The sequence below is a fragment of the Lissotriton vulgaris genome, chromosome 11 (genome assembly GCF_964263255.1).
Source record: "Lissotriton vulgaris chromosome 11, aLisVul1.2, whole genome shotgun sequence".
NCBI lineage: Eukaryota > Metazoa > Chordata > Amphibia > Caudata > Salamandridae > Lissotriton > Lissotriton vulgaris.
Window position 1 is genome coordinate 947,869,368 of NC_141699.1, and position 24,935 is coordinate 947,894,302.

The 24,935-nt window shown below is 45.0% G+C and overlaps 1 protein-coding gene across 7 annotated transcripts in view; it reads left to right on the forward strand.

Moving 5' to 3' along the window:
* Positions 1–6,688: 6,688 nt before the first annotated feature.
* Positions 6,689–24,935, forward strand: part of LOC147683727 (von Willebrand factor A domain-containing protein 5A-like) — a 326,679-nt gene continuing 308,432 nt past the window's right edge. For 3 of the 7 annotated variants that reach the window (XM_086944101.1, XM_086944104.1, XM_086944106.1), the window contains exon 1: positions 6,834–6,992. The gene's annotated coding sequence lies outside the window, so the exon portion shown is untranslated. Of the gene's footprint in view, positions 6,993–24,935 lie in introns of all 7 variants that reach the window. The other 4 variants (XM_086944103.1, XM_086944100.1, XM_086944105.1 and 1 more) reach the window with 4 other exon arrangements.

Here is a 24,935-nt window from a genome sequence, read left to right on the forward strand (position 1 = left end):
GTTTCACTGGTTTACGACTTTCTCTGGCTGTGGGCCTGCTAATCAGACCCACAGCCTGGCTGTTCTCTTTCTAAATTACGACATGTACCCTAGGTGCATTTACCAATTGGTACTGGGCCACCTTATCAGACCCTGTAACTCAGGGCATAGGTGTACCCAGGGCCGCCAGGAGCTGCAGCATGTATTATGCCACCCCTGGCTGGCCGCCTAAATTTGACACAACTGGCTGCATGACAGCTGGGGCGAAGTCGTGTAATCACACTTTGCTTTAGATATAGTAGCCCTATATCTAACCGTACAATGGACACTCGAGTTCCTATCAGTCACTCCTATGGCAGGCCTTGACAATCCTGAAGGCAGAGTGCATGGGCTCGTGTGAACTAGGCTCTGGCCCGAGCCGAGCCCGGTTGCAGCTTGCGGAACCAAGACCCAATGGCTGTTCCATGATAACGCGTACCCCATCGGTAACTTCGGTGTCGCGTTATCAAGGCATGTCGAGTAAGGTGTCATACGAATCGGGATGCTGCCCTCTCACCAACCCTGGCGATGAGGTTAGCATTCCGCCCTTCTAGAGGGACACGACATGTACGTAACTGTGAACCCCGGTTAAAGTTAACTAAAGCCTCAGCTCCACAAAATGGATGCTGCCACCACAGACACGAGTCTGACCTCCTGCTGCTGGGAGTCCTTCCAGTGAGGGGCGCTTGGACAAAGGGTTTCCTGTCGAGGGCGGTGTTCGCACCGTCCCAGACAGGGTTTGTGTATTCTGGGTAGGTAGGGCTTTTGCGAGAAGGTGACTGCGGAGTGGCACCCCGGTGCTCACTACGCATCTGCCGGTCAGAACCAGTTCCAGGGGCGCCAGCCCTGGCCTGGGGAAAGTCCGGCAGGGGAGAGGGGTGTAACTACCCCCCTTCCTGGTCCCACCCTTAGGGCCGGACCTAGTCATGTACCCACCCCTTTCTTTAGGATAAAGGCCGGAGCGGGGACCCTTCCAAATTAGATCATCTTTGAATCAAGAACTACTTTCTACGAAAGGACACTCAAGACTCTTCTCAAGATTTCTCCCTTGTGACTAAGGAGTAGTCACCCTGCATCAGCGGGCACCATCTAAGAACTCTGCGGTTTGCTGCAAGTCCTTCCTCAAGGATCCGACGGCCCAGCTCGACGAGAACCGGCTTCCCTGGCACCTCTGACCTCTACCCACGTCATCAGCTCAGCTGTGATCTGTGGGTGCGACGAGACCTCGAGGGACCGGCCATCATCAGAACCTGCACGCTCTTAAACCAGCACGACCATCGAAGCGATTCCCTGGTGAGTGCTCTGGGGTCCGAGAAGCCCCGACCCTGAGCCGCTCCAGCACCGAAGTGCAGTCTCCCAGCATCTCCACGATCTGCGTGGGGCCCTTCTGCTCGCTGCTCAGCACGTTGTCTGGTCACTAGCCGCTGGCTTGTGCCCTTCTGTGACGACATCCGACAATCAACACTGCTGGTCTGGTTGCTCCAGACTGGCCCTTGCTTCCATCTCTGCGAGAAGCACCCCGGACCCTCCTGGTCCACTCAAGACGCCATCTTAGGCCCACCACGTGGCCTTGAGATCTGCCAAGGCTTGTTGCCCCATCCTGGGCCCAGCGACGCCGACAGCATCATCCTTCGTGGGACAGCTCGCACCTCCGCCGTGGTCGCCGACAACGCCTCCTGGTCCGTGAGACTGCAGAGCCTAGCGTCGCCCACTCACCTGGTCGAGGTGACGGCCAACCGGTGCCATCCTGGTAACCTCTGACTACTGGCTAGTAGTACGAACTTGGTCCCCTCTGCTTTCAGGTATCAACAATCTCTGATCCAGGCTTGGATCTCTACGAACTATTCATCACTGGTCGCCGGCCAGCAACTCCTTTTCTTCCGGCTCCTGGCTCGTCAGCGAAGACCCCGACGCCTGTAAGACTTGTGCAGCCGCAGCCCTCGTGGCTAGGTAACTCGGCATTTCGGTGCCTGCATAGCCTCTTTACTCTAGGGTCCCGAGTCCCTCGCTTCCGACTTGCCCTATCGGGTCCGCCCGAGACCTTAAACTTTCCGTGTCCTCGGACACTTGTTTTAATTGTGCACTTGAAGTATTTTCCTAAGAGATTTGGTTTGTGCTTAGTACCCTGTCCTCATAAAGAGTCCAGGGCTGTTGTGAATCTTAATAAATATCCTGTTTATTTTCATAACACTTGTGTGGTGTCCTTTCACTGGGTGTTCAAGGGGTACATGTGTGGTAAACAGCTGGCTTAACGCGCCCTCTCGAGTCTTTAGCCTTAGACTGCTCGTATCCACGCTACTAGGATAGCTGGTCTATAGGTTGACTTACAACCAAACACCATAAGGGACGTTGGAAAGATACATAGCGGTCGCTAGAATAGCGAACGTTGCATATCGGGCCAACTTCTCACAGTGGTCTCGATGAAATTAGAGACACTCTTAGAGACATGAGCCTCCAGCACCTTTGAGAGGTATGGCAGCAGGGAGATAGGTCGATAATTTGTAAGATCCGAGGGATCCTTCCCTTGTTTTTTTACCAAAGGTATAAGGAGGGCTTTTTTAAAATCTGTGGGGACTCTGCCTTGTCTGAGGGATTCATTGAGAATAGGCAGGAGTGCATGTGGGAGAGATAGGCCTAATTCTCTAAAGATGGAAGGGGGGCAAATATCATTAGGTGACCCTGATTTGATCCGTTGAAGGAGTTCCGACAATTGTTTGGGGTCAATCGGGGGGATGTGGTCTAAGATCTCTGGATTCATGTATGCATCCTCAGTGGAGTTGCTAGCAGGGTGTAGTGGTATACTTTGTTTAATTGTAATGATTTTATTAATGAAATAGTTATTCAAATCATCACATAAAGCTTGAGAATGTGCGATAGGTAGTGACGTACGCTCATCGTTACAGAGGTCGTTCACTATTCTAAAGATGTCTTTAGTTTGATTCTGAGATTTCAGAATTATGCCTGAAAAATAGTCGGTCTTCCTTTTAAGAATGGTTTTTTGGTAGAGACGTCGGCTTAGGCAGTAGGCCTCTTTATCTTGTGGAAGATAATTTCTACGCCAAATTCTCTCTTTTTGCCTGACCTCTAGTTTGAGTTGTTTGAGGTCCGCAGAGAACCATTTATGAGCCTCTTTGTCGCGTGAGCGGGAACATTTTACACTAGGGGCATGAATATTGGCCGCACTTTGGATCCACAGGAAGAGCGCTTCATAGATTTCATCTACGTCTCCCATGTTGTCGAGTGGTGGCAAAGTAGAGGCCAAAGTGTCCAGAAAAGCAGAAAGATCTATTGCCCCCCATTTGCGAGTTTCCCCTCCAGGCTGTGGAGAAGTCTGATGTTGTCTCGATACTTGAAGGGAAAAGTAAACAAAATGGTGATCAGACCAGATACAGTGATAGTGATAATCCGTCCTTTTGTAAGAGTGTTAGTATACCTTCTATGGAGTTATGCTTATTTCGGGCCTTGTAGGCCTCAAACGGGAGAGACTCCATCTTACTTTCTGCCCGGCAGCTTGAGAGGCTTTCTAGGTTAAGTGTAATGTTTTAATTTCGAGGTGTTGTTCGCTTGGAGAGAACCGGTTCAGGCTGGCCCTTATCGAAAGACTGTATTTTTCTCCACTCCGAATACACAACTTCAGGCCGGCCGGCTGGGAACGTGTCCTTGGTACGGGGAGGTACAAGAATTTGGTGGGCGGCAGGTTACTGGCCGTAACTTTCCATGAAAGGACAGGCTTCCATATTAGCGAAAGTGTTAGGCAGTGAGTCAGTTAGTCCATAGGCGGCAGCAAGCCGTAAGCATCTATGCCATTAATTATTTCCAGGCCGACAGTCGCCATTTTGAAGTCTGAGAAAGATCATGAAACTGAGACTCTCTGAGAAAGACTGAAGGAGAAGGAGAAGTAGCGCAGAGCGATCAGAGACAGAGAGAGAGAGACAGCAGCTAATACCGAGGAAGGTTCCAGTGACTTGGAGGGAAGCAGAGGAGATAGAGCATAGCGGTGCAGACGTGTACTCGTGACTGCTAAGGTGTGATTCCGAGACGAGCCAAGCCACAGACGAGACGAGAATCTAGATGACTGCTGAACCCAGACTCCACATTACTCAGGTGATGCCGACCCTTTCCCCTATAGTGTGCTCATTTTAACCTTTCACTTTTCTTTGCAGAGTATATGTTATCGTATAGTATTGTGTTTATAATCATTGTAATAAAATACCCCAGTTGTTAGTGAACCGACATGTGCCTTGTATTCTTGTTCAATCAGAGTAACCTGGTCTTCTAGTCAGACATTGTTTGCATGAACGGATGTGAATCCCGGTCAGGTAAGAGGTGACTGAACAATGAGGGAGAGAGGGAACATTTGATGTCAAGAGCAGAAGGTACATATTTCAATTTGGAAAGCCGTTCTAACTCCTATTATCGTAGTATCATCCCGAGTATAAAATGAGAGATTTCTTCCACAGGTGTTCATGGGAAAGTGATCGTCGTTGGTACGCGGCGTTAATGAAAGCACCAGGAGGATACGGTGTGTAGGTCCGCCGGATTGTGGACCGGATAAAGTGAGTGAGCACCGGGAGGACACGGTGTGTAGGTCCGCCGGATTGTGGACCGGATAAAGTGAGTGAGCACCGGGAGGACACGGTGTGTAAGTCCGCCGGATTGTGGACCGGATAAAAGAGAGAGAGCACTGGGACTGCAGCCCCGTGTGTAGACACGCCGGATTGCGTGTCGAGTGAGCACTGAGGGAGATCAGTGTGTAAGGGTACATAATCAGATCTGCCCTAGGGTAGATTAGTCTGGGCCTAAGTGGCCGTGAGACTAGTTGGTATGAATAGGATATTGTAGAAAACCTATGCATGTTTATTGCTGTTTTCCCCATCCTTAGGTACGAGATGTACATACATATATCTATACCCATTGTAAATACGTTCTAAGGAGGGAGGTGATTACGTTCCGACTGGGTTAGAGGGGCTCCTAGGAGCTGATTCCATCTGGTCCGAAAATCCGGTCGTTACAGCGACTCAGGAGGAACAGCGGGAGGGGCCTATTTCCTGCCCTCTCCGTTATTTGAATGTGCAGTGTGGCATTGTGTAATGTCATTGCTATCTTTGGCATAATAAAAAACACTCCAGTTGTAGTAGGGTCCTGGCTTCACATCCTTGTGCAGGGCAGGCTGTGCTTTATGGCAGGCATGGAGGGAGGGACGGATGGTCTCGGCTGCAGCTCTGGCCTCGTACAGTGACCCTGCTATTACTAGTGAGTGAGAGGTGCTGAGATGGTGGTATTTGTATTGGCGGCAATGGTTTTGGTGGTGGTATTGGTGGTGGTGGTATTGGTGGTTGTAGTGGTATTGGTGGTGGTATTGGTAGTAGTGGTGGTATTGATGGTGCTGGTATTGGTGGAGGTGGTGATATTGATTGTGGAGGTGGTGGTATTGATGGTGGTGGTGTTGGTGGTGGTATTGGTGGTGATGGTGATGGTGTTGGTGGTGTTGTTAATAAAACAGGCTTTTGAAAACAACCCGTCAGGGGGGATTGGAACAGATATGAGATAATGTGAGGTCAAAGTGATTAAAATCAGACACCCGTGCTGCTTAAAAAAACACAAGCGGTTTCATCTGAAGCAGCGCATGTCCGGCCTGCAGTAACCACTGAACTAAAAGGGCCAGTCGCCTTGCGAGGGTACAAATGAAGACAAGGCCGTACTAAAGAGAGACTAACAAGCCTACTAAGGTATCCGAAGGGAGCCTTTACAATAGACAATGACACAAGCCAATGAAAAATATGGGAGGAGAGTGGGCGCGGCTTCTCTCCCATACTCTACTACAGCAGTCTGGCAGAGCAGCGAGCTAGGCTCGACCTAAAAACTGTTCATGGATTTTTCTACTGGCTGGATCGCTTTGAAGCTGGTCATCTCCCTTCGGACTGTTTTACAGACCTGTTCATTATGTGGCTTACGTATTATTATGTTCTTTGATTATTTCTGTACCTCATTGATTGACTCACTACAAGAAAGAAGATTTGTTCTCATTGAAGATAGTTATCAGGTTACTCCACGTCCTCCTATTGGGTGTTTCTATTGTGATGTCATTTAGTAGTTCTAATGTTTTTGTTTTACTGAGAAACATAGTTTCTTGCTTGGCTGCGGTTTAAACAGAGCAAGAAGAGACTGCATACTACTTACTATCCGTGTCCTAAATAAAAGCTATCTTTTCTGACACCAAGCCTCTACTCGCTGACTTGAGATGGGAACTCCTGTAAAGATCCCATAATTTCTTGCCTTCCGGCAGCCTTCTCCAGACCTCTTCCGACATTAATTTAAACGAGAGACTTTTATTGTACGAGCAAGGCTCATGTTACAGCCCACGCCTTGAGCGGATTTAACAAAGACACGGAAATCAAGCCAATTAATTTGTATGTTACAAATTCACCTGACCCAAATCTCCTAAAAGTGACAGTTGGGTTGTGTTCTGGGCTCAAGCTCTAGCACTTCTGTTGATTTTAGCAGTTCCACCCTAGCATGTTATAAAGTACGCAGCATTGTTTTTTGCTTAAACCAAAGCTCTCTGTGGCATGTTTGCTATCTGCGGGGGTTGGTATTTTTTAGACACTCCCTGCCCTGACTCAGGAGTTAGCAATACGCAGATGTTTCCTGGCAGTGGGCTGGGCATTTAGGGGGAGTGTTTCTCGCTAGTAAAGATAGCTGCTACAGTGACATTCAGACAGTGCAGCAGAAGTGGGCGGGTCTGATGTGCCTAGGAGCCGAAGTGAAAGTCTCAAGGCGCTCGGCTTGAATCCAGCTCTTGCAGGAGGAAGTACCACAGTAACTCAGGAGGCAGCAGTGACCGGAGCAGCAGGAAACCTGCCCCCTGAATCAGACAGACTGACAGACAGACGTTTGCGCAGAAGGTGAACCACTGCAGTAACCGAGTTTACTAAAATTGTTCACAGTCCAAGAGTGCGTGGCTGAGGAAAGAGGTTTTTTCTTCTTTTTGCTATTGTCGTTTTTTACATTTTTTTATTTATTAACTGAAACTGCTGATTTCTGTTCCTGGATTTAAAGGTGCAGGGCTGTTTTTCCAGAAGGGTGCGGCAGCAAGAGTTCTGTGCTTATCACTGAAGTGTGTCACTCTGCGCTTCTCTGAGGCGCGTCCCTGCCCATCCCATTTTCTGTCGTTTCTTTTACATTAGTGTGTAAGTGTGAGACCAGATTCGATCTTTAACCTTTCTTTTTTTGCAAAACGTATCTGTGTCTATTCATTTAGCCGAATTCAAGGGGAGGCCGGGTGACAGCGATAGCAAATCAGATTGAACCAAGAAGTGTAACTTTACGTAAGTCCCACCTGTCGGACATATCTGGATCTTTATAATAAAAGAAACTCCGAGCCAGGCCCGTCTTCATACAACAGTGCGGTCCATACATTCCAGGACTTAGTAGAAACTTTATGTTGCTGTCTACTATTTCCGGGGCCTGACAAATATGTTGCAAACCCATTCATAACCTTTACACCTGGCCATCTCGCAAGTAAGCACCTTGGCCCTTTGCCCTTTATGACCCCGTTTAATAGTGAGTTATTATTAGGGCTCCCGGTTTTATGGTATTTAAATTTGTTATTCCCGTCTGTATTTATCCATATTTATTTTTTGCAGATTCTACCTGTATGTATCCATATTTATTTTAGGTTTTTTGAGCAAAAGTGTTGTTGAAATGTGTATGTCTGCGTTTATTTAACCAGTTAATGTGCGCTCATGCCTGAACGCTTGACAGGTTTCAATTTAATATATACACACTCAGGTGGTAAAATATGCACTTATAAGAAAATATTGACATTTTAGTATCACGGTTGTGCACAGCTACTGCTATTTGAGGCTCCTTACTAAAATCCCAATTTTTTTTTTAATTCCCTTGCTGCTCAGCTATTGGCCCGGCAGTCATGATAGACATAATTTAGACTCACTCAAAAACAACCAAATTTCCGTTTTTATCCACATTTAAAAATAAATACACAGAGGAAAATAAATGGTTTTCAGTCTGTATTTATCTGTAAAAATCAGTAAACACGGAAAAGAGGGAGCCATAGTTATTATTTACTGCACAGGCAGCAGATTTTCTGTGTAACCCCACTAATTTATGGCTTATTGTGCATGTTTGCGCTTTTAACGATGTAGGGAAGAAAGACCCTGTTCTGAGAGGTATCCTGTCATCTTTCAAGTGTTCGAGCTTGATTGTGTACCGTTCGCACCCCCTCCCCCCATGTCCTCGACATCGGCGAGACCATTGTTAGTGTTCCACGTGTGTTGGTTACTCCAATCGCAGAACACTGGATCTGCTGGATTTGAGGAGCACGCAACGTGTACCCCCAGCCTTAGTGAGAGAAACTGCCCCTCCTTATCAAGATATGAATCTGATTTTTGCCTGCAGTTTAATAGTATGCAGAGCACCTTATCTGTACCCCTGGGAGAGAAGTTTACTGACCCTATCTTAGAAAATCCATAAAGACATTTTTGTTACTCCTGATTGTGTTTTGTGTAATTCATGTGATGGCGTCTTCGAGTACACAAAGACTGGAACACCAGATGGGGCGGGGTTTCCCCTCAGGTTTCAAGGGTCATTTTGGACACCCCATCAAATTTACAGCCATAGTTAATATTATAATCGTGTAACAATGATTCTGTCTTTTAGTTCTTACTCTATCATTTTAGTTTACCAAGAACATCTTTCTTTTGTAATATGCACATTTTAATTGAACATGGCATAATTTTTTATGGTGTACTGCAGATCAGTCTACATGGGAACCTTGGTAACCAAACTAAAGTAGTATCATTGTCTACATGAGATGTCCTGTCACCAATCATTTGTCATGATGTTGTTATATATAATTTTATGAATAATAAGTATGCTTATCACCCATTTAAATGGTGTTACAAACACTTTAAAACTTACAAAAAAATTCAAAAGTGTGGTGGATTACTGCAACTTTCCCGAACAAAGAATGACCACATGGGCAGGACCACAAAGTTGGTAACAGTTTCCAACATTAGATTGCCTTCATCCGAGTGAATATGACAACCTGCATTACCGCTTTATCTGTCATCCTCGGCTCAGCCCATATTATCATGTGTGAATCACACATTGGTTTTCCCATGAATAGCCTAATTTCTATGGGCCTCACAACCCACATCCATCCTAGACCCTGGTCCTCGCTTTCTCCACTTTTCAAATGCATATAAAGATGTTTCCTACCAGATGGGTTTGTGTAGTTGGCCTCAGGCATATACGAGCCTGGGTGGCAAGAGTTAAGAGTCATCAAAGCTCTGTCATATGAGTTGTAAGTCAATTAAAAAAAAAAGCCATCTGATTGCTTGTTTACCTCCATTGGCCCCTACTACCTTGGGGCTGTTAGAAGAAGGTTTACTCCGACAGCGTATATTTTTCCATTGGTGTAAACCTGGCAGTGTGCCCACCTCTAAATCAAGCAGGGAGACGGAGAGCTTGGCGATGAGGGTACTCCGTCGCCATTGTGATTGCGTACCCTGTTCACCAAACTCTAAGCCAGGCCCTCCTTGGTTTGGCTTCTTTCAGTACCCTCCTTTGATACCTTTGAACCATGTACCTTGAAACTATAATGAAACATGTTGGGAAGTCCCTTTTTTGAAACAATAACTGATTTTGACTGGAGTGACTTTGAGGTCCTCACCAGTACGGACCCATTAATAACTGTTAAAAACGTTCAAAATGTGTAATATTTACAGTATTGTTTAGTAGTTTAAATCTGCTGTTTGAACATTAATAGACACTGTTGAGAGACTCATGTGCATATGAAGCTGTTTTTTGTATACATGTGATGCATGTGTCTGTGGTTCTGTGTGAGAATGGTTTGAGTATGAAGGTGACTGAGTGTTTGTGAATGACTGTTTGTGTGATGGAATCTGATTGTATTTATTAACGCATTGACTTTTTTGTATTGAAACTATACATAAGAACATTAATAATTGAAAATAAAGCAATGAATACACCTTCTTAAATGTTTCTATATTTTTTTTGTTAATGGTCCAGCCAGAGTGTCCGATTCAATATATGACATATTGCATATGTTTAAAAGAAATAGGTAGAGTTTATTTCTTGTTAATATTGGTCCTTTTTCCCCTGGTACTTTACCTACATCCGTCCTTCAGGGGTCCCCCTTTGTTCTAGTGGTTGGCTTCTTTCAGTTACAAGAGCTCTTCAGTAGCCCTCCTACCCATACCCACAGCTTTGCAATCCCCGTTGTACCATTTCGGTTTTTGATTTTGTTAAGCTCTGCAAATTTACACCCTGAACTCCAGAAAAGGGAACACATTAATTATTACATTGTTTCAAACATTGAACCCCATTGTCTACGGTTGGAAATGTAGACTTGTAGCAAAAAGTGAAGAGACCTGAAATTAGCTGAATATTTGTATGTTCTTTCTGTAAACTGATGTAACCCATAGACTCCAGCCTTAAAAAGATTGTAGTGCCTTACTGTGCAAGTACTCTAAAAGCATTAGAAGCTGTATATCCGCCCTCAATGATGCCTGTGCCTTCTGGTTATCTTTGTAATCACCACTGTTATTCTATAAAAATACATGTTAATCTTATACAATTTGCCTCTTGTGCTACATTGGCTTTTATTGTACATGATTACCGAGTCGACTGTATTTGATTTATTTCCAAATCTACTTGTACTTCTTGATTGCCCCTGCTACAGCTTTAGTAGAATGCGACTACTTGGCAAATTCAAGAGAGCAAATGCCACATGCGTTCAAATGCCCTCCCTGATGCAATTAGACTTGGAGACCACATATGGGACTTTAGTCGAAGATAAACTAATCATTTTAGTAAATAGTCTGCCAGTAGAGAAATGTTTACATGCGGTATTTCAGCTGTGGGCCATGAGGCAATCTTAGGCAACATAGCACTTCAGGGCTCAAAGGCAGGCTGTGTAGTGTGTGATGCCAGTTGCCACTGTAGATACATCCAAATAAACTTTATCAACTCCAGACCTCAAAGTAAAACCCTCGCAGGCAATGTACAATTAGTTGTGCATCTTGTTTGTGTTATGTTATATACACTAAGCGCTTGGCTTTTTTTCTGAATATGCTACATCATTGCAAAGCTGGTTGTTGGTGTTGGTACCGGAATGTTCCCTGCATGACGTACAGTTGTGTCCCCTGCCCTGTGCGCTCACTCTGTATATACTGTGTTGTGCTTTGCTTGATTTGTGGTCATGCCACACACCAATCCTGTGTCAGTGCGTTGACCTAGGCTGGTCTTTGGCTATGATAGGTTCTGAATATTAACCTGAACCAGGATGGGTGCTCCCTCATAGTCAGGAGGAACAAAGAAAACGTCCCCACAGAAAATAAACTCAAAATGAGAAAGAACCCAAGTGTAGTTCACTTTTTGCTACCACTGACAGATTTTTCTTAAATTATCTCGCATGTATACATAAGCAAGTGTTGTAAACAGATGTAAATCGTAGAGAGTGTTTTCTTTAAAAAAATGTCATTTATTACAATTCAACATTAAAAACAAATATATGCAATAAATATGCCCAAACGTACAATTGTAAATGCATTAAAAACAATTTGAGAATCACAATTTATTAAAACAATGCTTTAAAATAAAGTTTTGATTTGCTCCCTCATAGTGACAGAGGGCTGCCATGTCTGTTGTGGATTTCATGCATGGAGCGCGGTGGGGCCAGCATGACCATGATTCGGGAATTATAGTGACGGGCCTTTTTACAAATGTGAAATGTGAATTTGTGCTCACAGGCCCATTCATCTAATTTATGTTGCTCCCATTAACCCAGAATTATGAACGCCACAATTCTGTGCTTTTTTTATGTGGCATAGTGTTGATGGTGTTCTGGGCATGAAAGATAGACGTTTGAGAGTTACATTTTGGAAGCCCACAGCCTGGACCAGAGTACAAGATGGAGGAGAGGGTGTTTTCCCAAGACAGTTTTAGTGCATTATTGGCATCCTCTAGATGGGAGACGGGAACCCAGACCCTATAGTGAGGAAAGAGGAGCCAGGCTTTCAGTAGAAGTACCATGGTCGTTCCTGATAGATTGGGCTGTAAATAACTCTCACTATAGCTGCAGTTAATAGATGGAGGGGAGCGGGGTGAGGCCTGCAGTATCTGTTGTTAGGGAAAGGAGTCTTTTGAATGGGCACACATTCTTGTTTCTATCCCTGATCTTTGTGAGGTGGGATTATAAATAGTTGGGTTCAACTTGCTCACACCTCTTTGTACATCTCTGGTGGGTACTCCACACGGAGAGTGTCCTGCTGGGCAGAGCCTCATTTCAGACAAAGGCTAGGCTTCGAAGTTATCCTTGAAAGGATACCAGTGGCGGCCGCTCCATTAGGGCATTGGAGCGCCGACCCACTGCTTTCTCGCAGTGCGAGAAGCAGAAAATAAAATGGCATTTTAAATACCACTCTGAATGCCCTGACTGCTTGGTCGGCCCTGGAGCTGACCAAAGCAGTCATGCGCACTCTACATTTTCTCTATATAGGCTGCATGCAGCCTACATAGAGAAAATGGCCTCCCTACTGGTACCGGGATGGGCGCCGTCCGGGACTCCGCACCAATCACAACGCTGCAATGTTGTGAATGGCTTACAGGAGGGGAGGGAGCTGCAGCATGCCTGTTCCTGTTCAGAACGTGGCCCCGGCCCAGGAGCAGAAGTGGAGCGGACCTGGTCAGGTACGTTTTATTTTAATTTGAAACCCTCCTCCCACCCCCGTGCGAGTATTGCGAGCCACAGCTGCAGGAGAACATACACAGCCCTGCTGCATCAGAGACATGGGCTCCATGCCTGAATCCCAAGAAGCCACCCCTGCACCTGCCGTATCCAGGAATAGTGCAGCATTACGGCACACCTCGCCCACCTCAGAAACCCCTAGGGGGCAGCATGGCACCGGTATGTGGCATTCGCCGGCTCTACTGAACACAGTCTGGCGGCAGTGGGGCAAGTTTAGAGCGGCACAAATCTGTTGCGTGGAGTTTGAATGCCTCGTCTACTTTGTGGTTTGGCATCCGTGGGCCCCGTGGGTGTGCGCAATCCACTTAATGTGGGGAGTTGGGCTCAGCCTCTTTTTGTGTGCCTGTGAGTTGCTCCAGTGATCATTCTGGGAGTGCGTGGTCACTTTGAAGTGGGTCTTGTGTTCATTCTCAAATTGTATCGCTCCTCCGTGGCAGTGTGAACGGTCTGAGGCTGTGTGGGCACCCTGTGTATGTGAACACCCAGGTTGTATGACCGCCCAGTCCTTAAAATTCACTATCAGATCGTCCGGGTTCCTTGTAATCACCTGTGATTGTTTGATCTGATTTTGAGACCCCATCTGTGTGAGAGCTGCATGTCAATCTTTGTGATTGCTTGCTATGATTTATGTGAAATCTAGTCTCTAAGTCTGTTTTTCTCTGAAAAGTGCCAAGCTGTTGAACGTTGGCACTGTGCCTTGTGCCTGCCGCGGGTCTTCTGTGGGATTGTGTTCTTAACGTGGACTGTGCAAGTCGTGTCAGCCTATCCTCAGGTGTGTGTCTGTTACCAATGCTGATCTGTGTGCTTACTCCCCGGGCACTGCACGTCTGAACCGTCTGTGTACGCGATGTGCAGGCTCCTGTGAGTGGTGGGTGTGTGTGGTCGGCAGTGTGTATCCTGCCAGTGCCCTGACTGTTCCTATGGACCTGCCAGCCTGACCTGTAGGACACAGGAAAGGGGAACTGACCCAAACCGATTCCAAGGAAGCAGACTTGGAATATACATTCTCAGTCTGTGAACTCGATATAAAGATGGGAGCCCAGGATTTATCAGTTTGTTGTTGTGGTCTCTTCTACTGAGAAGGGGGTACTCCACAGAGTACATAAGAACTACTGTGCAGTCAAGGGTTGATGCCAGACTGACCGCCAACACCCTTGAGTCGATCTGAATGTGGAATTCCTAGACTGCCCTGGGTGCTAAGACAATCTGACTGTAGTCAAGGGAAAGAAGTACCAATCCTGCAGAAGGAGCTGATGGTGGAAGGGATGGCCTTAATTGACCCAGGCTTTGGGTCCGTCTGACAGATACTCAATAAGTAGGTTGGCTGAAGGAATCGATGCGCTGTCGTACTGGGCAGTGTGATAATCGTCAGTTATCTTCGTCGTAGCTATCAAGGAACATGGCGCTGTGTGTCTCAGTGGTAGGCCCCACTGAAGCTTGAATAAGAACCTGCTAGTGGCCTGAGTGCTGCACAAGATGGATTGCTTGATTATGCTACTACCAAAATGTGCTATTGGGTTAGGACCAGCCCTAAATACCATTTGACCATGGAGGAGTGCCCTCATAAAGAATCTAGGTGAACTGCTCGAGACACTGCATGCCGCAGAGGACGCGTGGTGAGCGCCACGCCGAAGAACCAGCACCTGCAGGCATTCCAAGTACGCATCGGTGTTCCAGATCAAGCTGCATCATAAGCTAAAGTCTACAGTCAGCTGCATTGGGAAAGGCCACCAACAGAAACTTTTGCTCCTGCAGCGACCCTCTGGGCCATGCGCTGCGTGCCCAGCTCCCACACTGCTCCATGGAAGACTGCCGTGTGTCACCTGGATGCTTCATGTTACTAGCAAAATCTTGCTGCTTAGGAGGAGGAAATGCGGCCAACGCTGATCCTACAAACTGGGTGAGAGCCCGAATGGGCATAGGCCTGAGAAACTGAGTAATAAGGCCAAATGGGGGTTGGGAGGAGGGGTCATTGAAGCACAAACATGATTTCTGGGAGTGAGTACCCCGGCACTAACCTCCCTGAGATGCCTGTGATAGTTCACACTTGTTACCATTGAGAGTCCAGCATGGAAAGGGTTGTGCTTGGCCATATTTGTAAAGCCAAAGTCAAACAGGCCTGAAAAAGCAGTGCTATATGGCCTGAACCCCAACAGATGTGGTCCCCCCCCCTGCCCTGAGGCCTGCTGAACGAGGTCTAACAAGTGGCAATTGCAGGAACAGGCAAAGTATTTTAACCTGCTCAAGTATAAACAGCTAGACCACGGTGGGGTCTCTGCAGATATATGTACTTTTCAACCCAACCATTCCAAATGTGAATGTGGTAAATTGTAGTAGTGCTGCTTCGAGGTGATTGCTTTCCAGGCACTTGACGGTTGTGTGTCTGCTGATTGAAATTGTCTTGTGTACAGTTGATAGGCATCTCCCTTTTGTGACTACTATTTCTAAAAGGCAGCGGGAAAGGCATGGAAAGATCCACTAGTGGGCTTAAGGGCGGTGAAGAATTTTGGGAGAAGGTACCAGATGGGCTAGAAACATATGCCAGGGCAATTGTTTTTTACCTGGCAACAATGATCTGCACACATGCTTATAATGCACAATGTTTCAAGCATGCTGTATACAAAGTTTCTAGTTATGATGTTTCATGTCCTCGAGCGGACTGAATCCGTTGAGGCCGAATGCCTCACTATATCTGTCTCCTGCACTTGTGGCCACATTCGAGCATCAATTATTCATAAGAACAAAAAAATACTCCTTCATTTTGGGGACCTTTCCTGTATTTATCTCTGACTGTGTTAATATCAGTTTCCCTCTTTTGTCTTTAAGTCTTTCTCGTGCTGCATCCACCGATAGCAGATAGTCAGAAACTCAGTAGCAATGTGTTATAGGCAAATACATTGATTATCATTAATGTAGTAGGGCTCACAACTGTAACCTTTTCCTTGACATCTTTTAATGAGATAGATAACTTTGAATATATTATTTTAGTGATTTTCACATACACAATCCATCTATTAAAAAACAGAGGATTCTGAATAGTGCCCTTTGGTCAATCTCGTTATCTTTCCAAGTATCGGTCTGTTGTGGCACCCAGAGATTTGCTCCATTGTTTATAGTAAGGCTTCTAAGGTGCCCTGCATCCCTCTACTAAATCTCCAGTAAATGAACTGATTTGTGTGTTTGGGCAGTGTCTAATTTTAGCCAGTGGTTTCAGTTGTGGCCCACTGACACTCTTTTTTGGAGACTGTGACTTGCTTTTAATTTTCTCACTTTGACCCAGAACAAGAGAGAAACGCAGCAAAGGGTTAAAGGAGAAAGAAAAAAATTGAAAAAGTAGTGTCAAAGGGAGAAAGCGGGGATGAAAATGAACCTCCGACGATACAACATATTGTGTTTTTGTTGTACTGATGTGTGAGATTTTGTAACCGTAAAATGATCAACTAAGGACGGTGCCATTCCAATTTCTCGGTTTAGAAGCAGTGACCGCATAAGATGTGGCCAAATTATAGATGGCATGAGTGGCAAGCAGCAGAGTAGCAGTATCTAGGGAGCATTCGATTTAAAAAAAATTGAAAATGGAAAGCTCGTGGACTGATCCACTAACCTTGGAGCTGTAGTGCACTCATTTTCAGATAGAGGTGCACATGTGATCAGGCACGATGCTATTACACGGGCTGATACATTCTTTACAGGCCCCCTGGTAAATACTATCCAGAATGACTTTTACAGCTCCTTGCAAGCACAGCTCTGGACCAACTTGAGCTAGAAAAGACGAACAGTAGTATGTACGCACACCTCCAACGACTTAGCTGGAGACCATGTGCATTGGATATTGATCATTCCTGTCAGAGATTGCAGGATTAAATCTACTTGTGAGTTCTGGAGCTCGTTTGCTTAATTGATGGACACACAAGAAATTCATGCAACGTATTTTGACAAGATTTTATTAAATATAACGCCCTGTTCTAGTGCAATATATGAATAATCGTTATTGCAGAAATTAAAGGCGAAAATCTGATACATATAAATGCCTGAAAAAATAGCAACATATTAGATATTGATCATTGAGTGAAGTCATTGATCGAACCAATATGTATCGCAATCCCTCCATTCATATGCTCTGGACATTTCGTTATATATCATCAAAAATGCTATATAAACAAGTTTTCTAGATGACTTTATTACACATATACCTTACACTCTGAGCTATTCAATGCTTCTCTGTCCACAGCAAGCAAGGTCAGTTTCTGACTTTGGTTTGTCCTACTTTGTTTGATAAAGCAGCAGAGAGCACCGGCTCATACAATGCGTGACTTCAACCCATCTTATGGGTCCTAACGAGGAATAAAGCAGTGTAAACGTCTAACCCCCATATTTGTCAGAGGGGATAAGGAATTCCAAAATCCATGCCTACTTTGGTAAATGGTAAGATTAGCTCTAATTAAATACCTCGCTACTGGCTTTAGTACCGTGAACTACCAATCCACACTTAAAGGACTATTGGCCCCAGAACCTACTCGCCACATTCACCGCTCCCTGCAGTCGCCTCTCCGGTGCAACCTCGTTCACACTCTTGTAGCGCAGAGACTGGGGCTTGTTCGGAAAGAAAATGTGAAAGGGTGTTTCGGAGTTACCCCTGTGTGTTCAGGTAGCAATAGGAGAGGTATTCATTTCCACTTTAATTCGGGAGGGTTGAGGGACAATTTAAGCAATTTGCATTAGTATATTACCAAAGGATTCACCCTTAGGCAAACTGCTCCTGGCATGTCTAATCAGCCATGCTTTCTGCCCCCATCACACTGCCTGTGAGGGATAACAGTTTTAATGATTGGTAGTTTACAGATAGCTGAAATCTGCAATAGTTTATTCGCTCCTTCAGCTAAAATAGAGATTATGTATACTTTTTTTGATATATTTTCCTTGGTAGAAACACCACTGGCTAAGTATTTGATTGAGGAAGCAATCCATTAAATACCTAGTGTATGAGGCAATTTGAGTGTAGTGTCCATGCGCAAATTAGGTGTGACCTATAGATTTTTAGTAAGAACTAGGTATTTAGTAACATCTCCCATTATAAATAGAACACATTTGCATTCTTTTGGCAAATTATCATATGCTTTATACAGAAATTATCATATGCTTTATACAGAAGGAGATGATGAATGTGTTTGTGTTTAGTGCTATGTCTTCCTCTTGGTCGTTTTCCTTTGCAATAGGTATCTCAGTTTAATGAAAGATAAGAAATGAATAACTGAATTCAGAATGGTGTGACCGGTGACGGCTTTGAGAAGAAAGGGCAATTCCATAAAGTCAAATCCCTTTTCTGAGGGCTGATGTCGTATTTTGGAGAATAGTTGTCTTAAATTATTTTGTGTTGATAGTCAGAGGATAAAACCCATGTCTTCTGGATTTATATGCCTTGGGCTATGCAGAAGTATTAATCTGGATACCCAATTACCCCAGTTCCAGTCTCGTGTGAATTACTCTGATAAATACAAACTTCAACAACATTTTACTATTAACTATTCAGGTCCATGCACAGTTTTTTAGGCGCTACGTAGAATGGGCTTTCAGCCAGAGAAGTATTACCACCTCACATAACGCTACTGAGGGACTATGAGGGACTGTTTTATATCTGAAATATGCAATCTTCACACTTTCCGCTGTTTATCTCACAGATTTGTTTATGGAATTCAGTCATGTTTTTTGAGAGTGTAGAACAACACTTATTTATTAGCCCCCTATTGTACATACAGTCAGCGTGTGTGTCATAACTCTTAGTGAAACCAGAAAGTCTACCACGAAAATCCATCTGCGCGCATTTTTTTCCACCTTATTATCTTAGAAGACAGAACTTGTTTTTAAGGGGTCAGGCTCACGTAGTAAGTCAAAATAAACCACAGTTCTACTTCTGTCAAAAAATCTAATTGTCTAAAGTCCAGTAAAAGCCGTTATAGTCACTCTGAGTCAGCTGGTTACAAGGTTCACTAATATATCTGTAATATATATGTTATTTATATCAGATGCACCTTCAAATGAAACAAAACAAAAAAACAACCACCAGAATCCTGCGATCTAGTTTCATACTAAAGTTCCTTACACCATATCTACTATGTATCCCATCTGCGTTTCATAACCTCATATTACCAAGTGTATATGATATCATTAAGAAGGAATAATAAGATTGTTAAATCAAAATATACTCCCATATACGTTTAGCCAGTAAAGGAACTGTCACTTAATTCATATATATATCTTGCAAGCATTACAGTAGAAAACTCATTTGTAATGCATAATCTCCAAATAATAATAATAATAAAGAGCTTATAGAGCGCTCAGTAACGCCATCTCGGCGTGTCCCCGCGCTAAAAGCTACCAGCGATCACCATGAGAGCCTGTGACCTACACAGTGTATAGTTGTGTTTTAAGCTTGGCCCTGAACAGCGCTTCACTGCTCTCCAGTCTCAGAGCAGGAGGAAGTTTGTTCCATTGTTGAGCTGCTTGGAACGCAAAAGATCGTCCACCCATTCTAGCCTTCCTTATCCTGGGGACTGTCAGCAGCCCGGCACCCTCCGACCGGAGGGTCCTTGTTGGTTGGTAGCGGCTGACTAAATCCTTAAGGTAGGTGGGCGACCTGCCCCAGACAATTCGGTGACAGAAGAGGAGGCACTTAAACAGCACACGTTTCTTCACAGGCAGCCAATGAAGCGCATCCAGCGCCTTTTGAGAATTAGCTCTCCTAGGTCTTCTTAGCACCAATCTAGCGGCGGAATTCTGGATAACTTGCAGGCGGCCCAAGCAGCCCTCGGTGGCCCCTAGGAACAAGATGTTCCCATAGTCCATCCGAGAGGTCACTAATGCCTGCGTCAGTGTCCTTCTGGCCGCTATGGGTAGGAGGTCCAAGGTTTTGTTTAAGGTCTTTAGTACTCCAAAACATTTGCCCACAAGACGCCTTATGTGGCCATCATAGGAGAGAGAGGGGTTAATCCAGACTCCTAGATTCTTAGCCTCCTCACAAGGTATGGGGGTAGGGCCAAGGCATGGAGGCCACCACTCCGCTGACCAGTTATTGCTTTTTCCCCCCACCACCAACACCTCTGTCTTAGAGCCATTGAGTTTTAGGCAGTGGGAGTCCATCCACTCAGCTAGAGCCTGCATACAGGACTTAAAGTTGGTGGGGGTGTTGGCGGTGTTCTGCGATAGGGAGATCAGCAGCTGGGTGTCGTCGGCATAGGACACCAATTCCACCCCAAATGATTGTACAACCTTCGCCAGGGAGGCCCTGTAAAGATTAAAAAGAGTAGGGCTCAAAGCTGAGCCCTGAGGCACTCCCTGATCTAGTGGCATCTCGACCGAACGACATGTCCCTTGCTGTACCTGGAAACATCTTTCAGTGAGAAACGACTGTAACCAGTACAGTGCAGGACCAACGACCCCAGCTTCGCTCAGACACCGTAGCAGGATGGAATGCGCTACGGTGTCAAAAGCCGCTCTGAGGTCGAGCATGATCAGGGCCATTGTATGTCCTGCATCCGCCCCTGCTCTTAAAGTCTCCGTGGCCCGTAGGAGAGCTGTCTCCGTAGAGTAGCCCGCCCTAAATCCTGATTGTGAGGGATGAAGTAGGTTCCCTCTCTCCAGGTGCTCAGTAAGCTGAGCATTGACCACCTTCTCGGCCACTTTCGCCACATACGGCAATAAGGAGATAGGTCTGAGGTTTTCCAGCACCTCAATGCTTACATTCGGTTTTTTCCTTATTGGCAGTACTATGGCCTTCTTCCACTCCTCAGGGACTCGTTGAGTGGAAAAGGAGGTCTGTAAGACGTGTCTGATGTATGGTTCCAGGGCTACCAGGCCCTCTGAGATGACCCAGGCCGGTGCCGGGTCGTTAGGGGAACCAGACTTCACACTGCGACAGATCTTTATTAGTCTGTCAGCGGCGGGTACCTCGAAAGTTTGCAACGAAGAGTCAGGGGCCACAGGCGGGCCGCCTGCTATAAAATCTATGCCCTTATCTGGTTGTTGGGTGAAGGAGGCATAAACAGCTTTAACTTTGTTGGAAAAAAAGTTAGCGACTCTATTGCATCCCTCCACGGTGGCCCTTAGGGGGGTGTTAGAGCTGGAGACTAATGATATTTCCTTGTATATTTTAAACAGTTCGCGTGAGGAGCTCTCGGCAGCCTCAATGCGTGTCTGGAAATATTTAGCTTTAGCTCTACGCGCCGCATACTGGTAGCTTCTGTGTGCTAAGCTATAACTGTTTTTACCTTGTTCGCTCGGGTTCCTTCTCCAGCTCCTTTCAAGTTTTTTACAATTAGACTTGATTTGCTGGAGTTCTGGAGTGAACCATGGGGCAGTACTTTGTCTGCCTTCTCTGGCTTTACCCTTACTCATGGGAGCTAGCTCATCCAGGGTGGCAGTCACAAGCTGATTAAATTCATTATTCGCCTGATCACTGTCCATAGCACGCGGTGGTTGCGCTTTCTGGATGGCGCGTATAAAGTTTTCTTGAGAATATTGTCTCCATTTACGTCTCATAATATTTCCCCTCCCATTCTCAATGGCCCTAACTGGCTGGTAAAAAAATTGGAAAGGGACCAAAAAGTGCTCGGTCCAAGGGAGCTGACAGGGTGTAAGTGCCTTTATCATGTCCCAACTGGCGAAGATAGGGTCCAAACAATGACCTTTCTGATGTGTAGCTACAACACTTAGCAAGTCCAGTTGTAGTTCTTGTAGGACTAGACGAACATCTTCTGCCTCCTTCTGTAGGGGATCCTCTAGATGTAAGTTCAGATCACCCAACACCAACACTTTATTGTGTTTGATCACAGTCTGAGTGACCCCTTCCAGTAAACTACTTCGGAAGTTGCCCAGAGAGCCAGGAGGTCTGTATATTAGGATGCCCGAGATTGCCTCGTGTTGAGTCAGTTTGATGTTAAATTCACCAGCTTCGCTGTTGTCAATTTTTACTGGTTTTAGAACACACTCAAAAGGGTGTTTGACAATGATGGCGATGCCACCTCCCCTTCCCTTTTCTCTATCAAGTCTATGGAGGGTGTAACCTGGCGGAATAGTATCCACTATATCTGGATCCGAATGCTCTCCTAACCAGGTTTCAGTTAAAAATAATATATGCAGGTCCTCATCTAGTAAGAGATCCCACAGCTGGAGGGAATGTTTGCTGAGGGATCTACAATTTAAGAGCCCCCCTTTAGCAATAATCGCTTCAGGGTCAGGGACGGCGGGCGATAGACACCTCCCTCTGAATGTACAATGAGGACATGGACCCAGGTCAAGTGGCTCCATCAAATGGCGACAGATCGTGAGTGAAGCGGGGCAAAGGTCTCTCAGCCTCTTACTTGTGTAGGACTGCCTGCGGCACGCCCGAGATGTAGGGGTCTGGGCCCCTGGCCCCGTTCGGCCGCGGATGGGCTTGGCCTAGGCGCGGCTTCGGCGCGCGTCCGGCGCGCCCGCTGCGCCAGCCCGCTGCGCCGTCTGAACCCTACACACATATTATAGGTGGAGAGGAGGGTGGGAGGCCGGCGCGACTAGAGCGCAGCCCCTGCCCACACCCAAGATGGCGTCCGCCGCCGCCTCAACCGGGATTAAAAAACGGCTTCTCAATTCCTAATTGTTCTAACATTTATATTTAATACTATAACACTTACCTGAAAAAATATATTTAAGGCAAAGTATCCAGTCTATTTCATTCTCACACTATTGATGTGCTACGCGGGTTCCATTTTACTTTTGTAACTAAGATTTATTGCAGACATCCACCTAGATATGTAGTGTAAACGTGATGCTTCATGTTTTATTGCTGCCTGTGGGTATGTCTCATGTGCAGTATAATGTATGTGATCATCATCCCCTTAAGTTTGCTCACTTGGTAACACAATGGATAGATGTGGTTTACATATGACTCACTATGTGGTTACAAAAATTCTGATAAAGTGACATGATAATTTTTTAGGTTAAATTTCCAGTTCTGATGGGTCGACGGTTTCATAAATACCATGAAAGAACACGTTGACTGCTTGTTTGTACCATATGGAGCTAATAATTAAGAATTGGTCTACACATAGCTAATTTGATTACTGAACAGTGAGTGCGGGGATACTTCGAGAACTAATGAAACTTGTATAACGCAAGGTGTTGGAAGGGGCGGAGCTTTACACCTATTTCCTGTGGCATTTTGTATACAATTATTGATATACTATAGATTCTAGAAGCAAGCTCCAACAGTTTCTCTTGCCAACCTTTTGTATGTACATTTTGTGCCTTTTCTAAAGTTTGTTTATGGCGGTAGACTTTTTTTAAAAATACATTTATTTGACAGGAACTCAGATGGCACCATTACCCACAACAGGTTTGCTACAACTATACTTACTACCACTAGCACACGGCCATAAACACCAACATATTACTACCACCATCATTAATAACACCAACATTTTTATTTCCACCAGAACAGCATTTGCACATGCCAGCGTATAAAAGCTTTACTACAAGCAAGTCAGAACTATTGATTTAGCCACTGCTTGTTTCTTTAAGTTATGCTCTTTTTTGTAATTCATATTGCCCTTCTAAGTTTTATACTTCCGTAATTAATATTACAAAAATGAAGAATATGCATTACCAATAAATGCACGTATATTTTATTTTAACAGTTGGCCTGTGTTCCAGAGACTCTGGTAAAAGGCTCTTCGTTTACTGTTCGAGACTCTGCCAATCAAAAAAGATCTCATATGTCCTGTTTAAACCTTGTGGATTCATATATTGAAATGGGATCTTCTTGCTACAATAGGTTAGAGCAATAGAACATCACTTCTGCCTAAAAAGAATCCTTTTATTTGAATTAGAGCATTGGAATGTAGAGTTCAGTTGATGACAATGAAGTGGTGCAGGGCTTGTAATGTCTGGTATAAGCCTCCTGCTCCAACATTCCAGTGTTAGTTTTTTTGTTTCTCCATTTTAATTTAGAACATTCTACCTCTAAGTGGGTTAAATGCGACTTGGGCCTATAACTGGGTCCAGGCCTTTAACAACCAGTATAGCCCCTGGAAGCAAGTTAGAAGGCTATAATGAATTCCTTCAGTGCAAACAAAGTAATTTCCCTACCATAGCCTAGTTAGGCATACAGTGCTAGCCTTTAACAAAAGAGAAGAAGGCCCTTTTAGTTGAATTATCCCGTGCTAGAAGCCTGGTCAGTGCATGTCTACAGTGGTACAACGAACACGTTTAACTACTTGAATGTGGCTGGTGAGTTCATCGTCTTTTGGGGTTGTGTAAAGTTGTTTTGTGCAGCATAATAGTATTAAAGGCAAGTGATAATTTCAAGCATGGCGTAGAGACTGATTCGTACCGTCAGTCGTGTAGGCCATAAACTCTTAACCTTTTGAATTCTGTTTACTTACAATGAATCACTAGTGGATGCTGGGGACCCCGGCAATTTCTATGATTTAAACCTCAAAACAATGTACACAAATACAGAAGCAAGTATACATCAAATAAGTACACAAATTCTGATTTTGTTTTTAATTCACAAACCAAAATATATCAATGAAAATTTTAACGGTGTGGTAGGAGCTTTTTAAAAAAAAAATAATAATAATTAAGGATACCAACTTCAGTTTTAGTCTTAATTATATATTACTTTGGATTTAAAAAGTTATTATACAATCTGCTAGTTTTATAACATTTTCTAGACTGTGACAGACCACCCCTGAGCCGATGTTACAGATTCTCAGCACTCCGCGGATCCCAGATTAACAAGCATTGGCATAGCTAATACGTCTCGCCTTTTGGGACCCTATAAGTGTTTAGTTATCCAGCACAATATCCTTGGTGCAACAACATCACCTCTTGCATGGCTAAACACTCATAAGGTCCCAAATGCGGGACCTATTGGCTATGCCAATGCTTGGTTTTGCTATTAGATTTGCTTGTGGGGGCACTTTAATTTTGATACCCTGGCCTTTTTTTCTGCTCCCGTCGGTGTCTGGTGAGAGATGTGGCGTTATGTCCAGAGCTGCCAACGTTGCAACTAGGGAAATGGGTTTGAGTCTTGGCATGGGTTTGACGCCCTATGATTCTGGGCAAATCATTTTAATCTTCCTGTGATGCC